We start from the raw sequence: 11,397 nt of genomic DNA, 5'->3' as shown, positions 1-11,397 counted from the left end.
TGGAAAGGTGGATTTTTAAAAGTAGAAGCTCGAATTGTTTGGGCCTGGATAGTATGACAGAACTCTGCAGGCTATCTCTACAGTAGATTGCAACTCCGCCCTTTTTGGCAGTTCTTCTCGGGAAATGTTATAGTTAGGGATGGAAATTTCAGGATTTTTGGTGTCCTTCATAAGCCAGGATTCAGACACGGCTAGGACATCTGAGTTGGCAGAGTGTGCTAAAGCAGTGAATAAAGAAAACTTAGGGAGGAGGCTTCTAATGTTAACATGCATGATACCAAGGCTTTTACGGTTACAGAAGTCAACAGATGAGAGCGCCTGGGGAATGGGAGTGGAGCTAGGCACTGCAGGGCCTGGATTCACCTCTACATCACCAGAGGAACCAAGGAGGAGTAGGATAAGGGTGCGTTCAGAACAGAGAGTAAAAGGAGCTGGTTTCTGGGAGAGGAAGAATAGATTCAAGGCATAAAGTACAAACAAGGGTATAGTAGGATGTGAATACAGTGGAGGTAAACCTAGGCATTTAATGACGATGAGAAAGATGTTGTCTCTAGAGACACCATTTAAACCAGATGAGGTCACTGCATTTGTGGGAGGTGGAACAAAAGGGCTAGCTGAGGCTTATTGAGCAGGGCTGGAGGCTCTACAGTGAAATAAGACAATAATCACCTACCAAAACAGCAATCAACAAGGCATATTAACATTAGGGAGAGGCATGCATAGCCGAGTGATCATAGGGTCCAGTGAGTAGCTAGGCGACCTGGAGACACGGCGATTCAGACAGCTAGCGGGCCGGGGCTAGCAGAAGAGGCTTAGGGGACGTCGGGACGGAAGAGTCTGTTGAAGCCCCCTCGGAGGGTTCGTCGGCAGATAGATTGAAGTAACATTACTTTAGAAGCAGCATTGAGCTAAATTCATTTCTGTCAGGTCTCAATAACAAGCCACTGTAAAGCATATTTCAGACACTCACTTCAGCTAAATCATTATTTTTCTCGTTGCATAACAGGCATCAATGTGATCCACTTTCAAAAGCACCTCAACCCACTAGCGCCTGGTAAATCACAACAAAACACTACACAGTCACAACTACAGTGCATTTCAAGCCCATTCTCTATCTACCAAGACCCTGATAGCAGTCTTTACTATAGAAGCCGGCCTTCGTGGACCCTGTTAAAAAAGGAGAGAGAGAGAAAGAGGGAGTAGTAGAAGGACAGACTGGTGCTGTTAAGTTTGTCTGTTTCCTGTTTACTCACATGCACGATTTTGAGCTTAAATCACAACATTTCTGCTTTGTGTATAAGCTCATGGGAGAAGGCAACACATTTCACAAGACGCCCTGCTTTCTGTTAATAATTTATTTCTGTTTCATCGAAAGGCACAAGGGTTCATTCAGTCAGTTTGTCACCTTTACTGAAATAGTTTTCCAAGCTCTTGGTGTTTCAGTGCAACAAAGCCTTCGAAAACCCAGAAGACCGGAAACTTCATTGCAAAATCCATTGATTGTGGATTATTTAATTCATATTTCCCTACAGTATCATTCAATTATAGGACAGTACACACATGATGTAAAACCCAAGGGACAGAACCCAGCAAACAAAGGATGTCCTAAGGACATTCCCAATAGGTCCTTTTGAGGGTTTTGGCAAGTTATCTGAGTGACCTTCTGAGAATGTTCTAGGAACATTATTTGTCTGAAACATTGTTCCCCTCTGCTACTGTCTTGGTTCGACCAGGTCTCTGTTGAAGAATATATTTTTTTATCTCAATGAGACTAACCTGGATAAATAAAGGTTAACCCTGTCAGTGCCGAGACCCCAGCAAAAATCGGCTTTTCATTTATCTGACTTTCATTTATCTGCATGTCTAGCCCTATTATTTAGCCCCACAATGAAGTGTTTGCCAATTTATTTTCAGGACAACCAGGGCTACAAGAAGAAAACAAAATAATTTGACATAAACAGTTGCATTCACGAGTTTTATGACAAATGCCAATAAGGTCTGCAAAAGCTAAATGAATGCTGTAAGTACAGACATCGTTTGCTCAGTGGTTTATGAATATCCAGCTAGTCAGTGACAACTGTGTGGAGGTTGTAGTTTGTGAAAGAAACACTGTGAGCTTATTACAGTATTGAAGACACTATGTCCTGAGATTTCCTATGATCTATGTAGAAGAACCCTTTACCTTCTAATGACTCTTGTGTGGCTTTTGAGTGTCATGGAGTTAAACGTGTGTGTTCGTGAGTCTCACCTTTTCAAAGATAGTCTTTTATAGTTTGTTTCTCAAACCATTCAGACTCTACAGGCATTTTTGTACAAAAAGACCCGTTCCTGGGCGCCTTCTTGATACTCCCATTTCTCACAAATACTGTTCTATTTAAATCATATTTAATATATTTATTTGAATCGTTTTTACCCCTATGTTTTTTGGGGAAAAAATGTATTACTTGTTTAACAAAATCTCTTTCTATGAGCAATTGAGCTCAGTATTTGTATTATTTATTATTTATTCAGTCTTTTTTTTGCTCCTTTATCAAGGGATCCAATAATCTCTGTACTTCAGCCTCCAGAAATAAACATGTCTAATTCTTTCAGACATTCAATCCCTCTTTTTAACCCCTCTGTTATTGTTAGGCAACGTTTTAGTAACGTTCCGGGGACATCCTAAAGACACATTTTGGTTTGCAGGGAACATCCCCCATACCCTTATGATCAGACCCTACTGTAGGCTAGGCTACTACTGTTGAATGTCGATGTGTCTCAAATGTCACCCTATTCCCTATTTAGTGAATTGGGCTCTGGTCAAAAATAGTGCACTATGTAGGGAATAGAGTGCCATAGACTGTCAATACCCAACGTGCGAGCACGGATATTTTTAATTTTTTAAAATTATTTTCTTGGTCAGCTTTTACATTTTAGTAATTTAGCAGACATCTTATCCAGTGCTCAAGGACACTTCAACAGATATTTCACCTAGTCGGCTTGGGGATTCCAACCAGCGACCTTTCAGTTACTGGCCCAACGCTCTTAACCACTAGGCTACCTGCCGCCCAGCTTGAGGTTGGGAACTACTGCTGAATACCAGATGGTTGTGGCTGGTATAGTGAGGACCAGCTACAGTAACTTTGCTGCCTCTGGGACAGGCAGGTCATGATGGAACAAGAAGCTGAGGAGCTGTCTAGGTGATTTCCTTTACATAACATTTGTGAATGCAACCTGGTCTCAGATAATTATTATCGCATTATTCTGTAAGTAAATCCGAGATACTCCATTTACATTTGGTATCAAATCAAATCAAATTGTATTTGTCACATGCGCCAAATACACCAGGGGTAAACCTTACTGTGAAATGCTTACTTACAAGCCCTTAACCAACAATACAGTTCAAGAAACAGAGTTAAGAAAACATTATTTTATATTTTATTTTAAGGCTGCTGTCCCTGTACAGGGATCAACATCAGGGGAAATTTCAGAGTGACAACTAATAGTACTCGATAAAACTCAAACTTACATTAAAACACACATGCAGAGTACTCAATTAAAGCTACACTTTTTGTGAATCGAGCCAACATGTCAGATTTTTTAAATGCTTTTCAGCGAAAACATAATAATAATAATAATAATAATATATGCCATTTAGCAGACGCTTTTATCCAAAGCGACTTACAGTCATGTGTGCATACATTCATGAGAAGCTGTTATCTGATAGCATGCAACCCCCCGAAATACCTGAAGGGGACGTAAACAAAAGAATTAGCGTAGCCGGCGCTACACAAAACGCAGAAATAAAATATAAAACATTCATTACCTTTGACGAGCTTCTTTGTTGGCACTCCTATATGTCCCATAAACATCACAATTGGGTCTTTTTTTTCGATTAAATCCGTCCATGTATACCCAAAATGTCCATTTATGAAGCCCGTCTGATCCAGGAAAAAAATGCTTTCCAAAACGCAACGTCATTTTTTTAAATTAAAAAAGTTGCCTATAAACTTTGACAAAACACTTCAAACTACTTTTGTAATCCAACTTTAGGTATTAGTAAACGTTAATAATCGATCAAATTGATCACGGGGCGATCTGTATTCAATAGCAGCAAGTCTTGAAATCTTGGTCAATATTCTCTCTTTCAAAACTTCCTCCGGTGTACCCGATGACAGGAAGTGCATATTCTTCATTTCACCAAAGATTAACTTCAACCCAATTGCCAAGACTGGCGACATTGTGTGGAAGCTGTAAGCATTGTAAACTGGGCGCAATCTATTTTCCCTTGCCATAGACAATACAGAGTACTGGCGGAGGGATATTTGTTTTTGTTTTTTTGTGGACAGTTTTCCTTGGTGTTTTGCCTGCTACACACGTTCTGTTATAGTCACAGACATGATTTAATCAGTTTTAGAAACTTCAGTGTTTTCTATCCACACATACTAATCATATGCATATACTATATTCCTGGCATGAGTAGCAGGACGTTGAAACTGTGCGCGATATTGAACAAAAATCTGAAAAAATTCACATGCTCAATAACGAGGCTATATTTTCAAGGGGTACCGGTACCGAGTCAATGTGTGGGGATACAGGTTATTTGAAGTAATTTGTACATGTAGGTAGGGGTAAAGTGACTATGCATAGATAATAAACAGTGAGTAGCAGCAGTGTAAAAACAAAGGGGGGAGCCTTTTGGTCCTAGACTTGGCGCTCCGGTACTGCTTGCCGTGTGATACCAAAGAGAACAGTCTATGACGTGGGTGACTGGAGTCTTTGACCATTTTTTGGGCCTTCCTCTGACACAGCCTATTATATCCTGGATGACAGGAAGCTTGGCCCCAGTGATGTACTGGGCCGTACGCATTACCCTCTGTAGCGCCTTGCGGTCAGATGCTGAGGAGTTGCCATATCAAGCTGTGATGCAACGGTTCAGGATGCTCTCGATGGTGCAGCTGTAGGACTTTTTGAGGATCTGGGGAATCACGCCCAATCTTTTCAGTCTCCTGTGGGGGAAAAGGTGTTGTCGGGCCCTCTTCATGACTGTCTTGTTGTGTTTGGACCATGATAGTTTGTTGGTGACATGGACGGGGCCACAGTGTCTCCTGACCCCTCCTGTCTCAGCCTCCAGTATTTATGCTGCAGTAGTTTATGTGTCGGGGGGCTAGGGTCAGTTTGTTATATCTGGAGTACTTCTCCTGTCCTATTCGGTGTCCTGTGTGAATCTAAGTGTGCGTTCTCTAATTCTCTCCTTCTCTCCTTCTCTCTTTCTTTCTCTCTCTTGGAGAACCTGAGCCCTAGGACCATGCCCCAGGACTACCTGACATGATGACTCCTTGCTGTCCCCAGTCCACCTGGCCGTGCTGCTGCTCCAGTTTCAACTGTTCTGCCTTATTATTATTCAACCATGCTGGTCATTTATGAACATTTGAACATCTTGGCCATGTTCTGTTATAATCTCCACCCGGCACAGCCAGAAGAGGACTGGCCACCCCACATAGCCTAGTTCCTCTCTAGGTTTCTTCCTAGGTTTTGGCCTTTCTAGGGAGTTTTTCCTAGCCATCGTGCTTCTACACCTGCATTGCTTGCTGTTTGGGGTTTTAGGCTAGGTTTCTGTACAGCACTTTGAGATATCAGCTGGTGTACGAAGGGCTATATAAATACATTTGATTTGATTTGATTTGACACCAAGGAACTTGAAATTCTCGACCTGCTCAACTACAGCCCTTTTGATGTTAATGGGGGCCTGTTTGGCCCTCCTTTTCCTGTAGTCCACAATCAGCTCCTTTGTCTTGCTCACATTGAGGGAGAGGTTGTTATCCTGGCACCACACTGACAGGTCTCTGGCCTCCTCCCAATAGGCTGTCTCATCGTTGTCGGTGATCAGGCCTACAACTGTTTTGTCGTCAGCAAACTTAATGATGTTGTTGGAGTCATGCTTGGCCACACAGTTGTGGATGAACAGGGAGTACAGGAGGGGACTAAGCATGCACCCCTGAGAGGCCCCAATGTTGAGGATCAGCGTGACAGATGTGTTGTTGCCTTACCTTATGTATGGTTACATAAGACAACTGGCCAAAAACAAAAGTAGGGTGGTTTGTCATGGTGGACACGTGGGTGTATAACGTAAATATATAGCAACTCAAAGGTTGCAAGTTCAAATTTCATCATGGAAAACTTTTGCATTTTAGCTAATTATCAACTTTTCAACTACTTACTACTTTTTAGCTACTTTTGCAACTACTTGCCACTGAAGCTAAGCGAGGTTGGTCCTGATCGGTCCCTTGATGGGAGACCAGATGCTGCTGGAAATGGTGTTGTACAGTGCCTTCAGAAAGTTTTCAGACGCCTTGACCATTTCCAAATGTTGTTACATTATAGCCTAATTCTAAAATGGATTAAATAAAATAAAATCCTCAGCAATCTATGCACAATACCTCATAATGATAAAGCAAAAAGTTGTTTTTAGAAATGTTAGCAAATGTATTAAAAATACAAATACTAACTATCTTATTTACATAAGTATTCAGACCCTTTTCTATGAGAATCGAAGAGCTCAGGTGTATCCTGTTTCAATTGATCATTCTTTAGATGTTTCTACAACTTGTTTGGAGTCCAATTGTGGTAAATGCAATTGATTGGACATGATTTGGAAAGGCACATAACTGTCTTGCTAGTCTTCCCGGTTTTGGCCACTGCCTGACTCTGGATTACTCTCCCGCCTGCCTGATCATACTGCCTGTCCTGATCTTGAATCTGCCTGCCCTTCGGTACCTATTGGACTCTGAACTGGTTTGGACCTTTTGCCTGTACCTGACCATTCTCTTGCCTACCCCTTTTTGGATTAATAATCATTGTAAGTCTCCAACCATCTGCCTCCTGTGTCTGCATCTGGGTCTTGCCTTGTGCCATGACAGCTCTACCGTAAAGGCCTGATTGGTGGAGTACTGCAGAGATGGTTGTCCTTCTGGAAGGTTCTCCCATCTCCACAGAGGATCTCCAGAGCTCTGTCAGTGTGATCATCGGGTTCTTGATCACCTCCCTGACCAAGGCCCTTCTCAGTTTGGCCGGGCAGCCGGTTCTAGGAAGTGTCTTCCTCCACTTAAGAATGATGGAGGCCACTGTCTTCTTGGGGACCTTCAATGCCTCAGACATTTATTGTTACCCTTCTCCAGATCTGTGCCTTGTTTTTTGCTCTGACATGCACTGTCAATTGTGTGACCTTTTATAGATAAGGAGTACGGGGGAAAACTAGCTGGTTGACTTGACTAAACATACAAGATGAACTGGCACAGAGAGACAGGAAGCACAGCGATAAATACACTGGGGGAAAATAAGCGACACCTGGAGGGGGTGGAGACAATCACAGGGACAGGTGAAACAGATCAAGGCATGACAAGAGTGGCCAGATGGAAGCCACTCCTCAGTTAAAGGCAAATGAGTTGCATTTAAAGACTCTCAGACCATGAGAAACAAGATTCTCTGGTCTGATGAAACCAAAATTGAACGCTTTGGCCTGAATGCCAAGCATCACGTATCGAGGAAACCTGGTACCATCACTACATCACCACAGAAGCATGGTGGTGGCAGTATCATGCTGTGGGCATGTTTTTCAGTGGCAGGGACTGGGAAACTAGTCAGGATCGAGGCAAAGATGAACAGAGAAAAGTACAGAGATTTCCTTGATAAAAACCTGCTCCAGAACACTCAGACCTGAGACTGGGGTGAAGGGTCACCTTCCAAAAGGACAACGACCCTAAACACACAGCCAAAACAACACAGGACTGGCTTTGGGACAAGTCTCTGAATGTCCTAGTGTGGCCCAGCCAGAGCCCGGACTTGAACTCGATCAAACATCTCCGGAGAGACCTGAAAAAAGCGGTGCAGCAACGCTCCCCATCCAACCTGACAGAGCTTGAGAGGATCTGCAGAGAAGAATGTGAGAAACTCCCCAAATAGAGGTGTGCCAAGGTTCCCAAGAAGACTCGAGGCTGTTGTCTCTGCCAAAGGTGCCTCAACAAAGTACTGAGTGAAGGGTCTGAATGCTTATGTAAATGTGACTTATTTTTATTATACATTTATTTATTTATTTATAATATAAATTTATTATAAACGTTTTCCTTGTGTCATTATGGTGTATTGTATGTAGATTTTAGAATAAGGCTGTAATGTATCAAAATATGGAAAAAGTCAAGTGGTCTGAAAACTTTCCCAAGGCACTGTATGTAAAGTACCAGTCAAAGGTTTGGACACAACAGCTAAAATAAAACTGGCTCTCATGAGAACTGCCACAGGAAATGAAGACCCAGAGTTACCTCTGCTGCAGAGGATACTGTCACGACTTCCGTGGAAGTCAGTCCCTCTCCTTGTTAGGGTAGCGTTCGGCGGTCGACGTCACCGGCTTCCTAGCTACCACCGATCCACTTTTCATTTTCCATTTGTTTTGTCTTTGTTTCAGAGACCTGTTTTCAATCCCACAATCACCTGTTCATTATTTAACCCTCTGTTCCCCACATGGTTTTTGTGAGTGATTGTTTGTTGTACTGTGGTCCGTATTGTGTGGCCGTGTATATTACGTGTATATATTCGATTTTTTAGTCAAAGTGTTTTTATTACTCATATCTGCTGTCCTGCGCCTGACTCATCTCACCAGCTACACACAGATGACGTTACAGATAAGTTCATTAGAGTTACCAGCATCAGAAATTGCAGCCTAAATAAATGCTTCACAGTGTTCAAGTAACAGACACATCTCAAAATCAACTATAAAGAGGAGACTGAGTGAATCAGGCCTTAATGGTCGAATTGCTGCAAATAAACCACTACTAAAAGGCACCAACAAGATTAAGTGACTTGCTTGGGCCAAGAAAAACGAGCAATTGACATTAGACAGGTGGAAACCTATCCAAATTTGAGATTTTTGGCTCCAAAAGACATTTCTTTGTGAGACACAGAGTATGTGAAAGGATGATCTCCGCATGTGTGCTTCCCCCCGTGAAGCACGGAGGAGGAGGTGTGATGGTGTGAGGGTGTTTTGCTGGTGACACTGTCAGTGATTTATTTAGAATTCAAGGCAGACTTTCACAGCACGGCTACCACAGCATTCTGCAGTGATACGCTATCCCATCTGGTTTGCGCTTAATGGGACTATCATTTGTTTTTCAACAGTAAAATGACCCAAAACACACTTCCATGCTGTGGCTATTTGACCAAGAAGGAGAGTGATGGAGTGCTGCATCAGATAACCTGGCCTCAATCACCCAACCTCAACCCAATTGAGATGGTTTGGGATGAGTTGGACCGCAGCCAACAAGTGCTCATTACATGTGGGAACTCCTTCAAGACTGTTGGAATAGCATTCCTCATGAAGCTGGTTGAGAAAATGCCAAGGGTGTGCAAAGCTGTCATCAAGGCAAAGGGTGGTTACTTTGAAGAATCTAAAATATAATATTTGTTTAAACACTTTGTTGGTTATTACATGATTCCATGTGTGTTATTTCATAGTTTGGTGTCTTCACTATTATTCTACAATGTAGAAAATTGTAAAAATAAAGAACATCCTTGAATGAGTAGGTGTGTACAAACGTTTGACTGTTATTGAACATACATATATACTTATCTATTCTTTCTTTTAATTTGTGTGCATTGTTTTGTATTGGTTAGTATTACTGCACTGTTGGAGTTCAAAACATAATCATTTCACTGCATCTCTGCAATAACATCTGCAAAATATGTTTACACTAAAATTGTATTAGATTAATTGGGAACAAATGCAGGACAATGTTGGTCAGAGGGGACGATCAGTAGACTCAAGGTAATACCTGTAATTACATTATTACTACATTATTCTACAAAGACTCACATATAAAACCTTCCTCCCCAACACAATCCAGGCCATAATTGGGTGGCCTGCCTGTCTTGGGGTCTGTCCGTCAGGGGACGGATGGTTTCAATGAGCCTGACATATGAATCGGAATCAGTCATTATGTATTTGAGTCATGTCTTTACGGTAATTTGTATGCCTTGTTTTCTGAACGTTATAAATTAGTCATGATTGTTTGTCTTTAAGTGGGCAATTAAAACCATGCAAACAGCAGTGAGGAGCAACAGGGGTCAAACTCTCGTTTTCTAGTACTTTCTCTCTGTCACCCCCCTCCCGATTTGAGACCATTTCAAATGATCACTCTTGTAGAATAACAGTTTCAGATGCAAGATGGCCATCACTTTGCAGTGGCGACTCTTTTCATTTGGAAAAATATTCTGTTATATTTTATTCTGTAATATTGCATAATGATTTTTACTTTAATAACATAGGTATGTCTTGATTGTGATAAGGGCTCAGGAAAAAAGTTGTTTTTTTCTGCTAAATTAACAAATCAAGGCTATGCCATTTCACAGCAATAGGCTTCTACAAGCAAGCACCAATGAAGATTGTGTTCCACGATATAATAACCAGCTCATATTACGGTTTCAATAAATGAATCTTAAATGGCTTTCTTTTTCAATGGCTGAATATGAATGGGCAATTTAGCAATTAGGATTTGTTATCTGTAATGGATATGCTAAATTAGGCATTGTTGCACACCGTTGGCAAAGATAAATGTGCATATATTATTTTCAAGTGCAGGCCTTTTCATTTGAGTATTTGAGTTAAATTCAATATTTCAATAGCCCATCCCTATTGTCTGCTTCAACACTTCCGCACACTGCAACAGGGAGATCTTGGCTGACAAGAAACATCCCCTCGTCCCATATTCACTGGGCACTAGGTCTGATCCCCTGTCAATGCATACAACTTCTTTGCAGTTTGCTTATGACTAATGTCTCTGCAGTAGTCTTCTCCAGTCTACTCAGCTTTACATTTCCCAAATAGTCTGTTTTGTTTTGTCACTTTTATGCTTTGGTTTCAGAATAATCATATTTCTCTGGAGTCTCTGGTAAAGCAAAGTTCTCACAGCACAAACAGGAAGACTACACACACTGTGTCACGGGCGTCGTAGGAAGTGGACCAAGGTGCAGCGTGGTGAGCGTACATATTCCTCTTTATTAGAATGACACCAACAAAAACAATACATAACGACCGTGACGCTTAACAGGGCTATGACACCTCTAACAAAGTTAACTACCCACACTGAAGGAGGGGGGGGTGCTACCTAAGTATGATTCCCAATCAGATACAACAATAGACAGCTGTCCCTGATTGAGAACCAAAGCTCGCCAAAACATAGAAATAAAGAAACATAGAAAACACAACATAGAATGTACACCCAAATCACACCCTGACCAAACCAAAATAGAGACATAACTGTTAAAGACCTAAAGGTCTGTGGGGTGAGAAAGAGCTTCTACCGACCTCGAAGACCTAAGGGTTGAAGGAACAATGTTACAATAACCACACTCGGGAACATTGCCCTG

Source organism: Oncorhynchus gorbuscha, linkage group LG24, assembly GCF_021184085.1.
Source record: "Oncorhynchus gorbuscha isolate QuinsamMale2020 ecotype Even-year linkage group LG24, OgorEven_v1.0, whole genome shotgun sequence".
NCBI classification, from domain to species: Eukaryota; Metazoa; Chordata; class Actinopteri; order Salmoniformes; family Salmonidae; genus Oncorhynchus; species Oncorhynchus gorbuscha.
Note: the sequence above shows the minus strand (reverse complement) of the source record.